The 22,816-nt window shown below is 43.2% G+C and overlaps 3 protein-coding genes across 4 annotated transcripts in view; 2 read left to right on the plus strand and 1 right to left on the minus strand.

Moving 5' to 3' along the window:
* The window catches only part of LOC311093978 (uncharacterized protein), a 46,305-nt gene extending 34,601 nt beyond the window's left edge, over window positions 1-11,704 (plus strand). For both annotated transcript variants that reach the window (XM_084131698.1, XM_084131699.1), the window contains one exon: window positions 11,553-11,704. The gene's annotated coding sequence lies outside the window, so the exon portion shown is untranslated. The remainder of the gene's footprint in view (window positions 1-11,552) is intronic.
* LOC311093954 (uncharacterized protein) overlaps window positions 1-22,816 on the minus strand; it is a gene marked incomplete at its 5' end in the record, with an annotated part of 471,534 nt that overhangs the window by 140,164 nt on the left and 308,554 nt on the right. The window lies entirely within an intron of this gene.
* The window catches only part of LOC311093997 (uncharacterized protein), a 150,246-nt gene that overhangs the window by 5,278 nt on the left and 122,152 nt on the right, over window positions 1-22,816 (plus strand). The window lies entirely within an intron of this gene.

A 22,816-nucleotide genomic window follows, 5' to 3' on the forward strand; every position in this document is an offset into this window, starting at 1 on the left:
GAAAATAGAGCGGCACAGCATGTCCATATATATCAATGTGAAAGATGCGGCCAGTAGCACGGGCCCGCATAGTGCATAAGCACATATAGGGGGAAAATAGAGCGGTATCACCGGTCTATGTGTGGAGAAGATAACCTTGTGTAGGACAGGCGGCCAGCAGAGCGGGCCAGCACCAGTACACAGGCGCTTGGTGGGGGACAGAGCGGCATAGCCGGTCTGTGCAGAAAAACACTCTTCTCTTGGTGCCATACCAGAAATACTTGCCAGTACGAGAATGTGGTCTGCGCATGAGCGACTGGGCAGAACATACATGCCACTTATACCGACAACAGTTTAGCCTGCAAGGCGGGAACTTCCAGGTTATAAAACCTCACGAATGTTGATGGGGAGGCCCAACCCGCCATACAAATATCGTGGATAGAAATTCCGCTGGACCAGGCCCACGAAGAGGCCATGCCTCTAGTGGAGTGGGCTCTGATACCCAAAGGGCACTGCAGGTGTTTGGAGGCGTAAGCTGCTGCGATCGCGTCCACTATCCACCTGGACAAGCTCTGTTTCGAGGCGGCGAGACCTCTGGTGCGCCCGCCGAAAGAAACGAAGAGCTGCTCGGAACGCCTGAAAGCGGCGGAGCACGTAATGTAAACTCTCAGCGCCCTAACGGGGCATAGGAGGTTCAAGTCAAGTCAAGTCAATTTATTTATAGAGCACAACATAAACACAACGTTTGTTGATCCACAGTGCTTTACAGACGGTCAAAAGGTTAATGGAGAAAAGGTAATAATAATAACAATAAAAGAATATATAAAAAAATATATATAAAAAAAAAATGCATACACAACATCACTCAAATGCAAGAGTATAAAAATAAGTCTTTAAACTAGATTTAAAAACGGTGAGTGAAGGAGAGGCCCTGATATTATAGGGTAAGCTGTTCCAAAGTTTAGGGGAAGCAACCGCGAAAGCTCTATCACCTTTGGATTTGCAGCGTGAACGAGGGACAGATAAAAGAAGCTGGTTACAAGATCTTAATGACCTAGAGGTTGTATATGTAAGGGATAATCCACGGCTAGCCATGCATTAAAGGATTTTAATGCACGACGTAGAGGCGAAGAACCACCCGACGCGAAGCGGAGGGTGGTTGCCTCTACGAAGTGCATTAAAATTCTTTAATGCATGGCTAGCCGTGGATTATCCCGCTTATACCTTGGTTATTTGCCAAGTTAAAAATAAGTTAAAGCTGTAACTGATGTTTACAGTGTAATTTTTTAACAGACGTGTAAAAATGACGGTTATTTCTTAAGTTAAGGCTCGTCAGTTCTTGCACTCCGTCCGCTTTAAATAAAGTAGAGCCGTCGGATTGCTTTTATTTGAATGAATTCACATTTATTTAAATTCATTATTAAAAGAGAGAGACAGAGAACTGAAGGAGAAGGAACAGAGAGAGAGAGAGAGATGCGTGCGCGAGTTACCTGTGTGCGTCGATCTCTTCTTTAACCCTCTGGAGTCTGAGCTGTTTTCTGGGCCCTGGAGGTGTTCTGACATGCTCTGACATTTGTTGTTTTTTCAGTTATTCATAAACATGTTAATGGCAAAGGTGTAAATTCACTCTATAAAGCACAAACAGGGCTACCATCATATCTGATCAACATGCTTGTAAATCTTTGTGTTTTTAAGAAAATAATGTTTATGCGTGGTTATTTGAAAAAATAAAAATGAAAGTTGCTGAAATAACACCACAAAACATATAGTAAATATGTGTCCACAAGACTTTTGACTAATGGATCTTGTTCCCTAGTGTTTTTTCTTCAAAATTATGTGAAAATCATCCTGCCTAATCGTTTTCATAAAACAATACATTGATTTAAACGTTGTAAAACAGTTTTTTTTGTCAGAAGAGGTTTATGCATGGGAGTGGTAATGGCTATAAATATTAATGAGATTCAGACCAGGGTGTGACATAGACACCCCCCCAATGACTTAATGGCCCATCACAGCCTGAACAAAGAAGTAGAGGAGGTTGTTTTTTTTTATTGTAATTCCTCTATGTGGAGAGGACATAAAAACGCTTTTTAAAAAGCACATTTTACAAACCTACGTTTTGCGCATGTGCTCCTTCACGCACTTTTTCAGTCAGAACACAGCAATCAGAGGAGGACGCGCTGAAAACTGTAATGCTGTTCTCTTCCTTCATAACTTGTACTGAGAAAGTTTGAAAATCCATCCTCAAAGATCCATCAAAAGTAATGATTATGAATATGTAAAATATTGCAATAAGACATTGTAATTGTTTATTAACTTCTGGCAAAGATGAAGTTGACGATAGGCTATTGACTCGCGATCTTCAGCAGTAGGCTAGTGAACGCACCGGAGAAATGCACATTTATTAGGCTACATAGTTTTTTGTTTTGGATGGTTTTGTTTAGAACCAGCTTTCTGTAAATATATTTCACATTTTTTAGACATGTGAGGCGAGTAGACTACGGTCTGGTTAATGATGATCTCCAGTTCAAGCCCCTTATGTTGTGATGGCTTTTTGTGTATTAAATTTGTTAATGAAAATAATATTAAAATTAAGATACAATTAATACAAAACGAAATTCGTTTTAAAGAAAGGATTTGTGCTTTCTGTTTTGAGGTCTCTGTGAAAGTTTGAAAGTCTGCTGCTTTCAAAGCGCTCGCGTCCATAATGGAGAACTGTCACATTGTTTTTTCCTCGTAAATGCGAACACGTGTCAAATAATGCAAGTAAATTTAAAAGACTTACTCACCCGAAATATTATCCACGGCTGGATCAAGTCGCTCAACGTTCGTCGCTCAAAATACAAACGTTCGTCGACTCGTCAGAGTCCTGCTCTTCTTCTGAGCAAAATTTGAACTCGTGATATTCCAACAGCGCAGGAATGTGAATGAATGAAACTTGCTGGTTTGAAGCATAGAGGTTTGAAGGCATTTCAGGGGGCGTTTACCTCATTTTGCATAGATCACCTCAGCACATTATCTTATGAATAGCGCGCTCTGCGAGTGGGTGTGAACTCATTATCGATAATTAGATGAGACGGGAGAAACTGTACTTCTATTTAGTTTCATACAGATTACATTGCAGGAGAATATTTGTTTTGAATGTGAATTGTTTTATTTAAAAGTAGAAATTTAAAGCTTTCTTTAGACGCATGTTTCATGGTTGTGTGATAAGTATTAGCTGAGTTTCAGTTCATTTTCCAGACTTGTTTCAGAAAGATTTTTGCGGAGACAGAGTGAGCTGAAAGCGCACCCTGTTTATTTTATTTATTTAAAAATAAAAACAAGGTTTTGATGTTAATGTGAGTGTACACAAAAAAAAGAAGACACTCTATAGTTTATAATCATGTATTTATTTTATTTTTATGACCACAAATTACGGATTTTTTTAAGTTTATGTTGCTGCTATGTGAAAAAAATCCAGCAAAACGCGCCGGCGCGTTTCTCGACCTCAGAGGGTTAAAGTCTAGCAGCTACAGTCCCCTCATTGCTTAAGCATATAGCTAACTTAATGATTCTTTAATGGATTTATTACAATTATTTATGAATGACAGGCAACACTGATACAAATTAAACGATATTCAAAAATCATCCATTTAGCCTACCTAAACGTTTTCATATGCGTCTCTCACTCTGCTTGCAAGTGTATCTGTGTTACTATGGTTACCAATGTAGCGGATTAATTTCGAACTGTAATCAAACTGACTGGAACTACCTGTGCATTAAACGGTTTTACTGCACACCTTCCAGCCAATCAGAATCGAGTATTTAAACAGCCCATGGTATAAGGCTGGATAAGGTCACAGATATAATCCGGGGCTGATTTTTGCAGTGCCTTATATACAAAAAGAAGGACCTTAAAATCAACTCTGAATTTGATAGGGAGCCAGTGCAATGAAGCAAGAACAGGAGTAATATGCTCCCGCTTTTTTGTTCCTGTCAGCAGTCTGGCTGCCGCGTTTTGAACCATCTGAAGCCGAGATAGAGTGCTTTGAGAAAGGCCGACATACAGAGAATTACAATAGTCCAGTCTTGAAGAGATGAGTGCGTGGATGACAATTTCAAGATCCCTCAATTTTGAGAAAGAAAATGTTTTACCTTCGCAACAGATCTGAGGTGGAAGAAATTACTCTTTACAACCGTGTTTACCTGCTTTTCGAATTGTAATAAAGGATCAAAGTGAACCCCTAGATTTTTTACATGGGGTTGTACGCTATCACTAAGGGAGCCTAACCTACTTGTCAGAGTGGTATTGAGTGCAGCGGGGCCTAGCAGAAGCACCTCAGTTTTGTCAGTGTTTAGTTGCAGGAAATTGTTAGCCATCCAAATTTTAACTTCGTCAAGACATGAGAAAAGAAGTTGAAAAGAGGAGTCATTTTCAAGTTTGATTGGAAGGTAAAGTTGTAGGTCATCGGCGTAGCAGTGATAGTTTATACTATATTTCTGGAGAATGGAGCCCAGGGGAAGCATGTAGAGTGAGAACAATAAAGGGCCAAGAATAGATCCCTGAGGAACACCATAAGGGACGGGTGCAGTAGGTGAGGTAAACGACCCAATATTTACTGAAAACGTCCTACCCTTTAAATAAGAGGTGAACCATTGTAATGCCGTGCCTTGAACCCCTACTGCATATTGAAGTCGATTCAAGAGGATGTCATGGTCAATAGTGTCGAAAGCTGCACTCAGATCTAACAGTAACAGAATGACAGATGACCCTGAATCAGTTGACAACAAAAGATCATTCGTAACTTTAAGCAAGGCTGACTCTGTACTGTGAAGCGCTCTAAAACCAGATTGGAACTTATCCAAAATGTTAAAGGCATCCAGGTAAGAAGTAAACTGTGAAAGCACTGCTTTCTCTAAAACCTTGGAAATAAATGGGAGTTTAGAAATTGGCCGGTAGTTACTAAGAACAGATGGATCAAGGTGAGATCTTTTTAGCAGGGGCTGTACAGAAGCATGTTTAAAAGACTCAGGGAAAACCCAGCTAGACAAAGAACTGTTTATAATAGTCAAAAGCGCAGGGCTAATGGTGTCTAGTACCTCTCTAAGCAAACGGCCAGGCAGTACATCAGATTGACAGTAAGTAAATTTCATCTTAGAAATTAATGCACTTAATTGAGTTGGAGTCACTGGTTTAAAACTAGTGAAATTGCTAGGAGGAGAGATCGGGGGAGAAACAGCCATGTCAGAAGGAGAGAGGTGAGATCTGATATCTAGTATCTTCTGTACAAAGAAACCTAAAAATTCTGTGCAGGTCTCGAGATTGCCAACAGGTGCTGAGCAAGAGGCCGGATTAAGAACTGAGTTTATAGTTTTAAAAAGAACTTTTGGCCTGTTTGCATTCATGGAAATCAAATTTGAAAAGTATTTAGATTTTGCATCACTGACCGACTTTTGATAGGAGGCAAGACAATCTTTTAAAATTTGATAAGAGACCTGAAGCCCACCCTTTTTCCACCTGCGTTCAGCCCTTCTGCACTCCCGTCTGAGCACACGGGTCGAGGCATTTAACCAAGGTTGAGAATTAGATTTAGGTTGTTGCCTTCTAGGCTTTAGAGGGGCAACAGTATCCAATGTAGTAGAACAGGCAGAGTTGAAGGCAAGAACCAGCTGGTCAGTGTTCATATCAGGTGACAAAGAGACCTCACAATAAGAAAAAATTGTAGAGAATTGTAGTGCAGTAGTGGCATGAAAAACACGGGAGCTGCACACAGGCTGAGAGAGGAAGGGCTGTACATATGGGACTGCAGGTTCAAATAATACAGAATAGTGATCAGAGATACCAGTATCAATTACTTCACATGAATGTATAGAAAAACCGAGAGTCAAAATAAGATCTAGTGTATGGCCCAGGTTATGAGTGGGAGAAGAGACACACTGTGCAAAACTGAGCGAGTCAATGAGATTCATAAAATGTTTAACCATAGGTTTATAGGGGCTGCAAACATGGATATTAAAATCCCCCAGAACCAACAGTCTATCACAGCGCGACACTTGATTTGACAGGAAGTCTGAGAGCTCATGGATAAACGTTGTGCTAACTTTGGGTGGTCTGTAAATCAGGATACAAATTAGAGGACCATTAAGGTCGATGTGCAGGAGTTGAACTAGAAAAAGCATCTACAGGCAGTAGTTGACATTTAAATGACTTCTTGAAAATTGTAGCTAGACCGCCACCAGATCCCTTTAGCCTGGGAGAGCTGTAAAAGGAACAGTCAGGAGGAGATAGTTCACCCAGAGACGAAAGATCGTCAGGTTTCAGCCAGGTTTCAGTCACAAACAGAAAATCCAAGGCATAAGATGAGAAGAAGTTGTTCATAATGAATGTTTTATTTGACAATGACCTTGCGTTTACTAGAGCCATTTTCACTGAAGGCTGAACTGTTTCAGAGGAAGTTGTAACTGGCGGTGAAGCCCCAAGTGGGGCATATTCCAGAGAACGGTGATTTGCAAAGTTACTATTTCCACCCTCTCTGCGAGATTTTGCATACAGCCGACGAGAAGAAGACCAGACAACGGGGATAGTACATCCATCAACTGAGGGAGATGAGGTAGTGAGCCTAGTGCAATGTTTATAGGAGCCCCGATGTATGTAACGAGGACGGCGAGCGATACCAAGAGCAGTACAGTGATTATGAAGGTTAGTGGGCAGCGATGGCCGAACTTTAGGGTTCAAGTGATGCAGATCCAGCGACGAATAGAAAGTCATGTCATAAAAACCCCACCAGCAAAGAGGCAGCAAAGTTGCTTGAGACAGCGCGCAAAAATAGAAAGAAGCAGATAAAAAAGTTACGGGCAATAAAAAGAGGAGGATCGTCCTAGAGTCGCGCATACCCAGCCAGATTTAAAACCACGTTAGCCAGCGTACCGAGCAGCTGAACTACAACACAGTGCAAATATATGGAAGATGCAGCCCTTTCTAAGACCATATCAACCAGACCAGCATCTGGCATCCAGTAATCCGAGAGAAAGTTAATACTTACTCACGGAAGACAGATGAAGTAGCCTGTTGCTTCGGTGGCGAAAGCTCGCGTTTGGCAGGTAACAACTTGACTGAAGGGATACAGAGACAGTTCATAAACAGCGCCGTATTTAGTCAAATCGGCGTTAAAAAATCTCCAGGATGAACTCAAGGGAGTTAGGATCCAAAAAATGAAAACTGCACGGTTGAGTAGTCCATAATTAGTCCACAATTTGTCATGAGAACAGAAGGATAGCGGGAGAGCAGCGGCTGTCAGAACACGCCAGCGTTCGCTCACACCGGAAGTCTCAGTATCCAGTTATCCAGGTTATCACTGTCCCCGCTATCGGATGCTGGCAGAGCCGAAAGGGAGATGATTTGCGCCCTAAAGGGGGTACCAATCGCTTTAGGGATGTAACCGTGTCTCGGTCTGAGAATGACTTTAGAGTCATTAGGTCCGAACTCGAGACATGCAGGGCTAACAGATAGCGCGAGCAGATCCCCCACGCGTTTTACTGAAGACAGAGCTATCAGAAAAACGGTTTTGAGCGAAAGGTATTTCAGATCCACGGATTCAAGTGGTTCAAAGGGAAAAGCCTTCAGGGCCTCCAGGACCAAGGACAGATCCCAGATAGGATCCGAGGGGGGCCGCGGGGGATTCATCCGTCTGGCTCCTCTGAGGAAATGGATGACAAGCTCATTTCTTCCTATTGCACGGCTGCGCGTCATCTCAGCGAACGCTGCAATAGCCGCCACATACACTTTGAGCGTGGAAGGAGACCTGCCCTTGTCCAACAGCTCTTGAAGGAAGGAGAGCACCCGCGGAACCTCACATGTGCGTGGATCAACGCTCTTAGTAGCGCACCATTTAGCGAACACAGACCATTTAGACGCATAGAGCCGTCTCGTAGAGGGAGCTCTAGACTGCGTGATCATGTTTACGACCCCTTCTGGTAGCTCAACGGGTATCCGTTGATTATCCACGCATGCAGAGACCAGCGCTCTGGATGGGGATGCCAGATCGATCCACCGGCTTGAGATAGGAGATCCTTCCTCACCGGGATCGGCCATGGGGGTAAGTGCGACAGCCTCACCGGCTCTGGGTACCAGATTTGGTTCTCCCAATGCGGGGCTATGAGAAGCACTGGGTGGTGCGTTTCCCTGATTCTCGTAATGACCTGTGGTAACAGGGAGATCGGGGGGAAAGCGTACAGGGGGAGGCTGGGCCAGGTCCGGGCCAGCGCGTCCTCGCTCCTCGAAAAAAATATCGGGCAGTGAGCGTTGTCTTTTGACACAAAGAGGTCGACATCCGCTCTGCCGAATAGCCGCCAGAGCAACTGGACTGTCTGGGGGTGCAGGGACCATTCTCCCGGGGGAATGATGTCCCTGGACAGTCTGTCTGGGCCGACATTCAGGTGGCCCGGCACGTGCGCGGCTCTCAGCGAGCGCAACGAGCGGTGAGCCCATACGAGAAGGCGTTCTGTCAGTTTGCACAGGTTCCTGGATCTGACACCGCCCTGTCGGTTCACATAGGACACCACGGACATGTTGTCCAAGCGGACTAGCACATGGTGATCCCGTATGAGTGGGAGGAAGCGCTTGAGCGCTTTCTCGACCGCCATCATCTCCAAACAATTTATGTGGAGGGATTTCTCCTGGTCTGACCAGAGGCCAAAGACCGGTTTGCCTTCGAACAGAGCGCCCCAGCCTGAGGTCCCCATTGTCACTCCCCGCTGGTACCAGTCGGCCGCTAACCAGGGCTTCAGTGCTGAAACGCAGCTCTGAGTCACTCTGATCTGGATTCGGCCGGAAGCCCATGCTCTGTGAGGCACTCGGGCGTGTAGCGGGCGCATACGCAATAGACCCAGCTGAAGCACTGCTGCAGCTGAAGCCATACAACCCAGCATCCTCTGAAATGTCTTGAGAGGTGCGGTGCTGCCCGGCTGGAAAGACACGGCCAGGCGTTGAATACAGCGCGTGCGCTGTATCGACAGGCGGGCCGTCATTGCCACAGAGTCCAGATCCAAACCCAGGAAAGAGGTTGACTGACTGGGCACTAAAGCGCTCTTGGTCCAGTTGACCGTGAGCCCCAGGCTTTCCAGATGGCTGAGAAGCACTGTTCTGTGGGTGATAAGCTCTGCCTCTGACTGTGCTATAATTAGCCAATCGTCCAGATAGTTCAAAATCCGCATTCCCTGAGCTCTCAGGGGAGCGAGAGCCGTGTCCATGTACTTCGTGAATGTACGGGGTGCTAAAGACAGGCCGAACGGCAGGACGGTGTATTGATATACCTGACCGTCGAAGGCGAATCTCAAGAATGGCCTGTGACGGGGTATTATCTGGATCTGAAAGTACGCGTCTTTCAGATCGAGAGAGATAAACCAGTCTCTCGGGCGAATTTGCGCGAGGATCTACCTGGTTGTAAGCATTTTGAACGGTCTTCTCATAAGAGCCTTGTTCAAATGTCTCAGATCTAATATTGGTCTGAGCGCTCCATCCTTCTAGGGAACGAGGAAATAACGGCTGTAAAAGCCCGTCTCGCTCATAGAAGGAGGTACCGGTTCTATAGCCCCTTTGCACAGGAGTGTCGCTATTTCTGCTCGAAGTAGATGTGCTACTTCCCCATTCACTCTCGTCTCGGTACGCGCATGAAAGCGCGGGGGCGGCGAGCGAACTGCAGAGTATAGCCCTCTTTTACTGTGCTTAGCACCCATTCTGACGCGCCTGGAATAGCTTCCCACGCTTTTGCGTGTGCAGCCAGGGGCAGAATGGCCTCCGAGCTCTGATTGCCGCGCGTTGCGGGCTCGAGAGCTCGAAACGGAGGCGCGGGCGCAGTGCGCGCGCTCTTGGTGCTTATATGCGGCGGCTTGCATGCAGCGATAGCTGGCCGTTTTACACACAGTGTCCCGGTGGCTTTGGACGGGGAACATATAGTGTGAGGCGCGACGCGCGAGGGCGGCGTCGGGGGCGAGATGTTTGTTAGTGTGTGTGAGCGCTCGAGGGCGGGCACAGGACTTACATTTAAAACCTGACCGGTTGTGAGAGGCCGTGTAACAGAGCGGGCAGTGGGTAGGTGTGGGCACGGGGAGGTGGACACGTGACCTACTTTCAGCACTCGAGCGGCTTTTGCCTGCTTTATGAGAGTGGGCTCTGTGAGAGACACGGGATTTATGGTGCTTGTGTACAGGGGTGAACACGTCAGCGTGGGCACACTTACTGCACTTGAAACACATACGGCGTGAGCCGTGCAACCAGACATTATACTCTTTTTGAGATTTCTCTGGGTCACCGTGAAAACGGCGGTTGTGTACAGGCGAGAAGGTAGATTTACCGGCTCGTTGGCTGCGAAGTGAGCGTCTGCAGTAACCGTGGCAACGGGGACTGGCAGCGCATGAAGCTTTGACGGTGGTCCGGCCGCAGCGGGACTCAACCGTCACTTCCTTTCTCGGGCTAGGAGGACTAAGCGGGCTCAGGTTTCACCGTAATCCTATGCCGGGGTCCCCGCGGCGGAGGCGGTCTGTTTCGGCTGGTCGAGCGCGATCTAGGACGGCCGCCCTGTCGTCGCTGCGAGGACGGAGGTCGAGCTGGACGCTGGGCGGGGCTTTGTGCAGGCTGGTCGCGAGGACGGCGTGCAGCAGAGCTTGAGCGTCGAGGCAGAAAAAGGTTCATAGCCTGTGTAGAAGTGAGAAAAATTGTTCAGCAATGAAAAAATATAAGAAATATATATATATGCCTAAATTTCAGGACACTTAGACCTGTCAAATATATATATACATCAAATAAATCATAGGAATATTGATGACTTAGGCCTTTTTAATACCTTAATAGGGCAATATATCCTAGGAGGTACAACTCATAAAATCCAAACTACATCAAATATTTAAAATATTCCTTTGGATATGTTTTACTTAAGTCCAGATGAAATTTACATGAATTTATTTTTTGCTGATCAATTTCTATTCTTGCCTGTTCCTCATTTGGGAGTCACACTTGTGTTCTTTGTGGTCAGAAGTGACTGGACACTCCCCCATTTAAAAAAAAAAAAAAAACATTTTTCAATTAATGCAGTATTTCAGATTAATATAGAGACTAGGCATTTTAAATCACATTTTTGAAGGCAGATTAGTGCAATCCGCGTGAGAGAACTTAACATTAAAGATCAATAAAAATCTAACAAAAATAAACAGGAATGCTTTATCACAGCTTAATCCATCTGGATTAAACCTTTTATTTCAGTCTTCTGACAAATTTTTGCTGTATGGTAATATCCGTACCAGTGTGTGTGTGTGTGTGTGTGTGTGTGTGTGTGTGTGTGTGTGTGTGTCTGTGTGTGTGTTTTGCACTCTTGTTGATTTAGAGTTTCACCCAATCATCGCTGTGCACTTTTTCTGTATCGTGGCTGATTTGTAGATTGTACACACACCAAAAAAATCTGTTTTCATATTCTTTGCCCAATTCCTATTATTGTACTAGTGTAACACATTTTTTTGACATTCTGCTATATATATATATATATATATATATATATATATATATATATATATATATTTCTCTACTTGTGTGATTACAGGTGGCAATAGCATCAGAGGGAGAAGCCCTGACTGTGCCTCCCTATACTGCAGGGACAACCTTGCAGTCTTCTGGAAAAGATTTGCAGCAATTCCTTTCTTCCTGCCCCCAGCTCAAAATTAAAATTGAAAAAATGAAGGCAGCGAACAAGCTGTTACCTTTAAAAAAATAAATGTAGGCGTTAATTTTTTTTATTAAATACTTAATCCTTAAATTGATGTTCTTTTGTTGAATTGTTCGTTCGTTATTTGATGTTTTTACAGTTTCTTGTTGTTCTTTTAAAATTGTTCGGATTAATATTTTTGTTTTAAATAAACTTGTTTTGGGTTAAATTAAGGTCTTTCTACTATGCTTTTAAATTTGTATTTTATTTCTTTGTTGATAACTTTGGCTGAAGTTAGGTTTATCTGCACCATTACTTTAATATTAAACTTACCCTAGAACTATACAAAACAAGGGGGTAACAGGTGTCGCTTTAATTTACAGCCCGCAGATGTTGTAATTACTCTGTAACTACGTGAAACAAGGGTGTAACAAGTGTCACTTTAATTTACAGCCCGCAGATGTTGTAATTACTCTGTAACTACGTGAAACAAGGGTGTAACAAGTGTCACTTTAATTTACAGCCCGCAGATGTTGTAATTACTCTGTAACTACGTGAAACAAGGGGGTAACAAGTGTCACTTTAATTTACAGCCCGTAGATGTTGTAATTGCTCTGTAACTACGTGAAACAAAGGGGTAACAAGTGTCACTTTAATTTACAGCCCGCAGATGTTGTAATTACTCTGTAACTACGTGAAACAAAGGGGTAACAAGTGTCACTTTAATTTACAGCCCGTAGATGTTGTAATTACTCTGTAACTACGTGAAACAAGGGGGTAACAAGTGTCACTTTAATTTACAGCCCGTAGATGTTGTAATTGCTCTGTAACTACGTGAAACAAGGGGGTAACAAGTGTCACTTTAATTTACAGCCCGTAGATGTTGTAATTGCTCTGTAACTACGTGAAACAAAGGGGTAACAAGTGTCACTTTAATTTACAGCCCGCAGATGTTGTAATTACTCTGTAACTACGTGAAACAAGGGGGTAACAAGTGTCACTTTAATTTACAGCCCGTAGATGTTGTAATTACTCTGTAACTACGTGAAACAAGGGGGTAACAAGTGTCACTTTAATTTACAGCCCGTAGATGTTGTAATTACTCTGTAACTACGTGAAACAAGGGTGTAACAAGTGTAACTTTAATTTACAGCCCGCAGATGTTGTAATTACTCTGTAACTACGTGAAACAAAGGGGTAACAAGTGCCACTTTAATTTACAGCCCGCAGATGTTGTAATTACTCTGTAACTACGTGAAACAAGGGGGTAACAAGTGCCACTTTAATTTACAGCCCGTAGATGTTGTAATTACTCTGTAACTACGTGAAACAAAGGGGTAACAAGTGGCACTTTAATTTACAGCCCGCAGATGTTGTAATTACTCTGTAACTACGTGAAACAAAGGGGTAACAAGTGTCACTTTAATTTACAGCCCGTAGATGTTGTAATTACTCTGTAACTACGTGAAACAAGGGGGTAACAAGTGTCACTTTAATTTACAGCCCGTAGATGTTGTAATTGCTCTGTAACTACGTGAAACAAGGGGGTAACAAGTGTCACTTTAATTTACAGCCCGTAGATGTTGTAATTGCTCTGTAACTACGTGAAACAAAGGGGTAACAAGTGTCACTTTAATTTACAGCCCGCAGATGTTGTAATTACTCTGTAACTACGTGAAACAAGGGGGTAACAAGTGTCACTTTAATTTACAGCCCGCAGATGTTGTAATTACTCTGTAACTACGTGAAACAAGGGGGTAACAAGTGTCACTTTAATTTACAGCCCGTAGATGTTGTAATTACTCTGTAACTACGTGAAACAAGGGGGTAACAAGTGTCACTTTAATTTACAGCCCGTAGATGTTGTAATTACTCTGTAACTACGTGAAACAAGGGTGTAACAAGTGTAACTTTAATTTACAGCCCGCAGATGTTGTAATTACTCTGTAACTACGTGAAACAAAGGGGTAACAAGTGCCACTTTAATTTACAGCCCGCAGATGTTGTAATTACTCTGTAACTACGTGAAACAAGGGGGTAACAAGTGTCACTTTAATTTACAGCCCGTAGATGTTGTAATTACTCTGTAACTACGTGAAACAAAGGGGTAACAAATGGCACTTTAATTTACAGCCCGCAGATGTTGTAATTACTCTGTAACTACGTGAAACAAGGGGGTAACAAGTGTCACTTTAATTTACAGCCCGTAGATGTTGTAATTACTCTGTAACTACGTGAAACAAGGGTGTAACAAGTGTAACTTTAATTTACAGCCCGCAGATGTTGTAATTACTCTGTAACTACGTGAAACAAAGGGGTAACAAGTGCCACTTTAATTTACAGCCCGCAGATGTTGTAATTACTCTGTAACTACGTGAAACAAAGGGGTAACAAGTGTCACTTTAATTTACAGCCCGTAGATGTTGTAATTACTCTGTAACTACGTGAAACAAGGGGGTAACAAGTGTCACTTTAATTTACAGCCCGTAGATGTTGTAATTACTCTGTAACTATGTGAAACAAAGGGGTAACAAGTGGCACTTTAATTTACAGCCCGCAGATGTTGTAATTAATCTGTAACTACGTGAAACAAGGGGGTAACAAGTGTCACTTTAATTTACAGCCCGTAGATGTTGTAATTACTCTGTAACTATGTGAAACAAAGGGGTAACAAGTGGCACTTTAATTTACAGCCCGCAGATGTTGTAATTACTCTGTAACTACGTGAAACAAGGGGGTAACAAGTGTCACTTTAATTTACAGCCCGTAGATGTTGTAATTACTCTGTAACTACGTGAAACTAGGGGGTAACAAGTGTCGCTTTAATTTACAGCCCGCAGATGTTGTAATTACTCTGTAACTACGTGAAACAAAGGGGTAACAAGTGCCACTTTAATTTACAGCCCGCAGATGTTGTAATTACTCTGTAACTACGTGAAACAAGGGTGTAACAAGTGCCACTTTAATTTACAGCCCGCAGATGTTGTAATTACTCTGTAACTACGTGAAACAAGGGGGTAACAAGTGTCACTTTAATTTACAGCCCGCAGATGTTGTAATTACTCTGTAACTACGTAAAACAAGGGTGTAACAAGTGTCACTTTAATTTACAGCCCGCAGATGTTGTAACTACTCTGTAACTACGTGAAACAAGGGGGTAACAAGTGTCACTTTAATGTGTCACTTTAATTTACAGCCCGCAGATGTTGTAATTACTCTGTAACTACATGAAACAAGGGGGTAACAAGTGTCGCTTTAATTTACAGCCCGCAGATGTTGTAATTACTCTGTAACTATGTGAAACTAGGGGGTAACAAGTGTCACTTTAATTTACAGCCCGCAGATGTTGTAATTACTCTGTAACTATGTGAAACTAGGGGGTAACAAGTGTCACTTTAATTTACAGCCCGCAGATGTTGTAATTACTCTGTAACTATGTGAAACTAGGGGGTAACAAGTGTCACTTTAATTTACAGCCCGCAGATGTTGTAATTACTCTGTAACTATGTGAAACTAGGGGGTAACAAGTGTCGCTTTAATTTACAGCCCGCAGATGTTGTAATTACTCGGTAACTACGTGAAACTAGGGGGTAACAAGTGTCACTTTAATTTACAGCCCGCAGATGTTGTAATTACTCTGTAACTACGTGAAACTAGGGGGTAACAAGTGTCGCTTTAATTTACAGCCCGCAGATGTTGTAATTACTCTGTAACTACGTGAAACTAGGGGGTAACAAGTGTCGCTTTCATTTACAGCCCGCAGATGTTGTAATTACTCTGTAACTACGTGAAACAAAGGGGTAACAAGTGCCTCTTTAATTTACAGCCCGCAGATGTTGTAATTACTCTGTAACTACGTGAAACAAGGGTGTAACAAGTGTCACTTTAATTTACAGCCCGCAGATGTTGTAATTACTCTGTAACTACGTGAAACAAAGGGGTAACAAGTGCCACTTTAATTTACAACCCGCAGATGTTGTAATTACTTTGTAACTACGTAAAACAAGGGTGTAACAAGTGTCACTTTAATTTACAGCCCGCAGATGTTGTATTTACTCTGTAACTACATGAAACTAGGGTGTAACAAGTGTCACTTTAATTTACAGCCCGCAGATGTTGTAATTACTCTGTAACTACATGAAACTAGGGGGTAACAAGTGTCACTTTTATTTACAGCCCGCAGATGTTGTAATTACTCTGTAACTACGTGAAACAAGGGGGTAACAAGTGTCACTTTAATTTACAGCCCGCAGATGTTGTAATTACTCTGTAACTATGTGAAACAAGGGGGTAACAAGTGTCACTTTAATTTACAGCCCGCAGATGTTGTAATTACTCTGTAACTACGTGAAACTAGGGGGTAACAAGTGTCACTTTAATTTACAGCCCACAGATGTTGTAATTACTCTGTAACTACGTGAAACAAAGGGGTAACAAGTGTCACTTTAATTTACAGCCCACAGATGTTGTAATTACTCTGTAACTACGTGAAACAAAGGGGTAACAAGTGTCACTTTAATTTACAGCCCGCAGATGTTGTAATTACTCTGTAACTACGTAAAACAAAAGGGTAACAAGTGTCACTTTAATTTACAGCCCGCAGATGTTGTAATTACTCTGTAACTACGTGAAACTAGGGGGTAACAAGTGCCACTTTAATTTACAGATGTTGTAATTACTCTGTAACTACGTGAAACAAGGGTGTAACAAGTTTGACTTACACTGTAACAACACAAAACAATGGTATATTTACACAGTAACTGTGGAAATAGTTCTAGTTTTGCTTGCCTTGTTTTCACCATAGTTGCCTTGCCTATTTTTAATTTTGCTTGATGACCCAACAAAATCCTGTTTTTATTGCTTAAGGTAAGTAACCTATATTGAAAATTCTAAATAAAACCATAGCAGAAACTCATTAACTCATGCCCCTGAATTTCAAGATTTGTTGTTCAGTAATCTCCATCATGCATCATGAATAGAATATGTACCCCGTGGTAAAAAAAAAACAAAAAACCTAGGCCTAAATATATTTTAAAACCTATGTATTATTCCAAAAAGATATGGTGTATGATTATTGTAACAAATACGACTTTGGGTAAATTTGAATTAGCTCAAGAATATAGGGAATTTTGGAAATATTAATAATTATGACTCATGGTCATAATTCATAAGTCGCATGTACATTTATTTGATCAATTATAGAGATTAACTCGTTCTGTAACTGATCTAATCGTTATTCGTCCAGCGAATAAAGGTGAGATTATCACAGTTAAGAAGGGGTATCTCTTTACAAACTCCAAGAAAGTTTGATCTCCTGGCCACGGACATCAAACCTTCTGAGTTTATTAATTAAAACTACTCACTGTAGTCTATCGAGCGTGTAGCAAGATCTTTTCGTCTCATTGACTTTATAAAAGTGGGCTTTCAAATACAGAGACAGTTAAAAGGATATATGGATTTTAATAATTGTAAAACTAAAGATTATATGAGCTACAAATACAAACGTACGTAAAAATACAAAACAATAAAACAAACACACATTTAACCAAACAAGAAAATACGTGATCAGGATAACATGAAATGAAAGAAAGAAAGAAAGAAAGGCAGAGAAGGGGAAAATAATAATTACATACAGAAAACCTAAATTCACGAGACAACCTGGAAAGCAGTTTTATCAGATAAGGTTACCGTCACTTGCACGTTTGTTCTCTGTTCGGCGCGAGGCTGAGGCAGGACAAGAGGGTGGTGTCGATCCTGTTTCTGTTGCGTCTTCAGGTGCCGCGAAGTTTAAAGGCTCACTGGATGTAACATTACCGAGAAAGTTCGTCTTCCGTGCGGAAGAGGCCAGAAATCTTGGTTTCTAAGGCAGCAGGTTTTTACATGGCACGGGGGTTTGTGTCCCAGAGGCCATGTCGAGGCCTGTTCAGCTGGTTGCCATGGAGCTGCGCTACACGTGGATGAGGTCCGGGATGAGAGCGACCGGAGAAGGGAGGAAGTGGAATCAGCGGGGTCGAAGAAGGAAGAGAGCGAGAAGTGGGGGTCTCGTCCTTTTAACAGACATCTGTTTTACGCCCTGTTTTGTGACAGAGCGAATCAAAACTTCTGATCTGTAGCGGGAAGACGTCTTCTTTGTGTGAAAAAAAAAAACACGCCCCCCTTGTATCATATGTCTTCTTAGCGAAATAATTAATATTTCCTCTTAAGATTATACATACAGAATAATACATCTTACGATAATACTATGTGCGGGACTGGTTGAATTAAAACAGGACGGTCAGACAGATACCAAGAATTACAGGTAGATATTGGACACACATAACATTACGTTCATATGCATCATTACACACAAATAAAGCTTGATTAAACATACAATAAAATTGTCAGTGTTTCCGTTATGGCAAACGACGACACTTTGAGAAACATAGGAATACATATCCACCTTCAGTGGCTTGTTATGTGGGGGGAAATATCTGTTTCAAAGTCCAGAGTGTGTGTTCTGGAATGTCTTACGAACGTAAACTTTTATGGTCTGAGGTAGGGTTACCACAAGACACTATTGATGTTCACTTCTTTCAGTGAACATTTAGAATTAAAGATTTTACTCTTAGCAACCCACACCTCTATTATAAATTTGTAATGAATGGTAAAATGAAATTTTACTATGTGGAAGTCCATATATGGCAATGTGCCTCAGTTGCATCTCCTGGTGGGTTTCTGGTTGAAAGTCCACGAGTGTGTGTGTGTGTGTGTGTGTAATGTGTGGAATGTCACGAGGTTGTAAAGTCACAGTGAGTCCATGCTGAAATGGGGGGTTTTACAAGGGATTGTCCATTTGACTAAAATGTTCCTCTGGGAACAACAGATTGCAATTTTGACATGTCCAAGCAGACTTAGCGACGCCGTGGACAGACCCGTTGTCTGAAAAGACAACGAAGGATGTGTTTTAGAGACAAGGAATTACTAATTGGAACAGCATGTGACCGCATGTCAGGCATTGTCGCTACATTCCCCCTTTGTGTTTGATGAAGACTTGGAGATGGACTTCATCGAACAACAAATAGGCACAATGGATGGCAGGTGGATCATTCAGCTCAAGTGAGGTTGAGGGGGTCGATGTCGTGGGACCCCCCTTTTTCCAGGGTTCGTAGGAAATCGCCAGACACGGCTTGGTGAGCTTGGCTGTGGGTGCTCACGTTGTGTTGAGTCTGGTACAGGATGAAAGCCAAGACGAGTGTCGGGGCGTGGTCGGTGACCGTGGAGATGTACATCACAGTGTTAGACTTTCTGAGTGTGAGTCCTGCCTTGGTAATCAGGAGTCGGGGGTGTTCTCTCTTAATGCGATGCTGGATGCCGGACCTGGTGATGTCCGATTGTGGCTGCTTTCTCGCGAACCACCACAGCATCCTGTTAGAGGCAAAAGGGAGAGAGAGAGAAAGGGAGGAAAAACTTCAGCGATGGATGTCCTTGGTTGGCTAGGACAGTCTTGTTGCTTCGCTGAGGTTGGTATGCCACATGCTTTGATGTCTCATGCGTGGCTTTTGTGATGCGGTGTTTAACACATGAGGCGTCTTGGTGGCATAGGAAAGGTCTATTCATCAGAGGCCCGCATGACCTTTCTTTGTACACAGCGGAGGTGGCGTAAGCGGCTCTGAGGCGTGCAGTGTAGTTGGTAAAGTTTGATTGTGCTGTGTAGTCACTGCAATCGTGATGGTGGTAGGTATGTGGCGCAGACATTGGTCTGGTTGCACAGCTGCAGGTCAGAGATGACCTTGAAGCAGCAGGTGTCAGTGTTCGTTTTCTGTGTCGGTGTCAGACGTGGCTGCACTGTCTTCATCTGTTGTGTAAGAAGACTCTGGCTCACCAGTGTTCTGGGGAGAGAGGTTGCAGTTTCGACGGTCTGGGCTTGGAGTTCTGGACGGCGGATGATGCTGGTTCCAGAATCTTTCTGAGCGTTCGGGCCGACGCTCTGGATGAGCACCGTCACAGTCGTGCTGCCACCTGCTGTCTGGCTCTGAGTAGTTCTCAGAGACGGAGTAAATTGTGTGCGTTTCTACAGTCTTTTCATCTATAGCCCTTTGCTTGGTGTAAGCCTTGTGGACTAAGTCTCTGAGTTGTCGAGTAGACATGGTTCGTGGGCAGACGAGCACATGTGAGATGTTTACTCACAGTGCTATGCAGATTCCGCAGAAACAAAGTTCTAAAAGATATATCTTCTTCCATATGTGGGGTGTTGGTTGCTCCGAAGAATGTTTGTCGGAGTCGGCCATAGTAGGAGTGTGGGTGTTCACGTCGGGCCTATTTGACGTCAAAGGCCGTGATAAACCCTTGGTCTGATTCTGGGTCAGAGAATTCACGGATCAAAGCTTGTCGCAGTTGCTTGTAATCTGCTTTGACAGGATCTGGTTGGCGATCCAGAAACTTACGCACATCTCTATTTGCGGTGATTCGTAACAAGTAGAACTTGTCCCAAGCTGTCACGTTAGCGACAGTTTGTAGGTGAAAATCAATGTCTTGAAGGTACGCATAAACACTGTGGTCTCCGGCAAACGTAGGAATGTTTCTGGCCAGCTTGTCAAGGCTTTTGGGAGGAGAGCTGTTGCTGGGGGGCCCAATCAGTCTGGAGAGGATTCTGACCCTTTTCAGCTCCGCCCCCTTCAGCTTTTGATGTTTGGCTGACAGGGTTGGGGTGGCTGGCCGGGAGAAACTCTGTGATGTGTGTTTCTCCGTTCCAGACACTCTGCAATCTGTAAGCATGTTTTAGTTCTGCATGAACAGTGTCAAGTTCATCTTGGAGCTCGTGTCTTTGCTGAGCGAGCTGATGAATTCTAGTCTCTGCTCTCTCAAGGAGGGCTTCAGCCTGTTGGAGCCTTTCGTTGAGTTCTTTTCTGTTTTTTTTTTTTTTCCAACTGTTCTCTTTGGTCTGTGTCGAGGTGCAGATCTTGCAGGGCATTTCGAAGTCTTTCTACTTCTTTCTGGAGCTTTGGATCTGTGGCGTCCTCTTCCTCGGTCGGGAAGAGTAGCTGGTCTAGACGGCTCTGTGTGTGTGCTCGGTCCTCCAGGGCCTCTGTGGCCTGGAGCTGTAGTGCGGCTGTCTTTTGCTGCAGGTCGGCGTTGCTCCTTTCGCTGTCCCGGGCCCTGGCGACGAGTTTGAGTGCGAGGTTTCCGAAGATTTTTGGACAGCTGCTCGTGGCTGTATGTCTGGGCTGGATCATGGGACTCGAACTGGCTCAGGTCTGTGTCCCGTTGCTCTTGGCTCGAGCGATGTGGGTCCTGGGGCAGCACGGTCTTTGTTATGTCTCTCAGCCATGCCTCAAGGTCGTCCCAGCGGACTGCAGGACAGGGTGAGCTCGACATCTCGGCTTACTGTTGGCGAGAGAAGCACAGCACACACAAAAAGAGACAAAATGCAAGTTTGTTTTAGGGTCAAATGAGCTATACTCATACGGGCTAGGCCGTTTATGAGAATTTCGGGGCTAACTGATGCCGACAGTTAGCGGAGCCAATTTCGTGGGTATGGCTAAACCCACAATAGAGATTTTGACAGGCGGTAGCCTGGGGGTCGTCTAATGACGCCCGCTTGGATTGTTTACTCTATTATTCAGCTTTCCTGGGGTCTCTCTTAGGTTCTGTATGTACGTGAAATGAGAGAAACAAATCACAACAGAATAGAGAAAGACAAAGTTAGAGGTAGGGAAGAAAAAGGGAAACACAACACAAGGAAGTGAATTGGTCTGCAATGAAATGTCACAAACAATAACACGGAGAGTGTTATATAGTAAAGTAAAAAAAAATTAAAGAGGCCTAAGCCTATTAACACTGCTAGAGTTATCGGGACAGGACCTCGAAAGAAGGTGTGTCTTAGAGAGAAAAAGGGTGGGCCAAACACTTAAAATACACCAGGAGGAATATCTAGTATTCTGTGGTTCATAATAAGTGGATGGGTTCTATCAAATTTTAGTTACCTGGGGTGAATAGAGGTCATCCAGGTGGAAACCAGTGATGACGTCTCAATCACCACAGTGCACTGACTGAGTCCTGCCCATAGATACACAATAAGGGATTAAGAGGTTGGACTTAATGTGAATTAAGGCTTTCTGGTTTCATCAAATTGGGTAAATATGTATGCAGGAGTCAGAGGCAAAGGCTTTACTAAAAAAAAATGATACAACAAAAGGGAAATTATGATAACTGATGGTGATTTATCAGAATAACCCCCCCCCCCCCCCCCCCCCCCCCTTTGGAGAGACTGGAGAAGAGAGGGAAGAGGAAAAAGAAAATGATCAATTAAATAAAATGTGAATAACAACACAGGCTTGAGACGCAGGCAGAGGAATAGGCCCCGGCAGTGGATTTGTGCCACAAGGGTGAGGGCGTATGTCCTCTCAGTGGTCGACCTGGTTGAGTAGACAAATTTTGAATGAAAATTCAACTAAGCATGCAAGGAGAGGTCCAAATAATAATAAAAATAAGGAAGGAAAGAAAATTAGAATGATAACAGTGAAGTATCAATAATAATTAAAACTGAAATTCAGAATGACTTCCTATAATCCTTACAATAACACTGAAGTTATTAGTATTGATTATAAAAATAATCAAACGAAAAGGGTAGCAATGAGACCCTTCAATGCAGGCTGGGACTATCAATGAACTGAGTGAATCAAGTCTAAGCTTTAATTCGGAAAAGTTTTTTTTTTCTTAAAGTGTGACAATCAAAAACAGGAAAGAGAATTGTCTAACTCCAAATAATATCAGCATAAGCTAAGCTTTGAATGCAGGTAAGTATTTGAGAGTTCGACCGTTCATTCTATGATCGGGGAAAAGAAGAGAAAATGAATGCAGAGAGAGAAAAAGAAATTGAAAGCAGGTATTATCTTTTACCGCCAGCAGATGGCGCAATTTTGCTCGCGCAGGCTGACGTCAGTGGGAGGCGACGCTCACGCAGGATGACGTCGGTGGGGCGCGCAATTTGAGAACTGCCACACACACCTAAAGGCTGTTGGTCAGTGTTTCAGCAACTGAGACTGGAATTTTTTCTTAGAAATCACTATACTTTTGGGCTCATTTTGCGCTCAGTTGCATGCGAAAAATGACGCGAGTTTCACAACGTGACTAATAGGAATTACACATCTTATTAAATTACACATTATACATGGGACGGTTTA

Source organism: Abramis brama (genome assembly GCF_963993115.1).
Source record: "Abramis brama genome assembly, chromosome: 12".
NCBI classification, from domain to species: Eukaryota; Metazoa; Chordata; class Actinopteri; order Cypriniformes; family Leuciscidae; genus Abramis; species Abramis brama.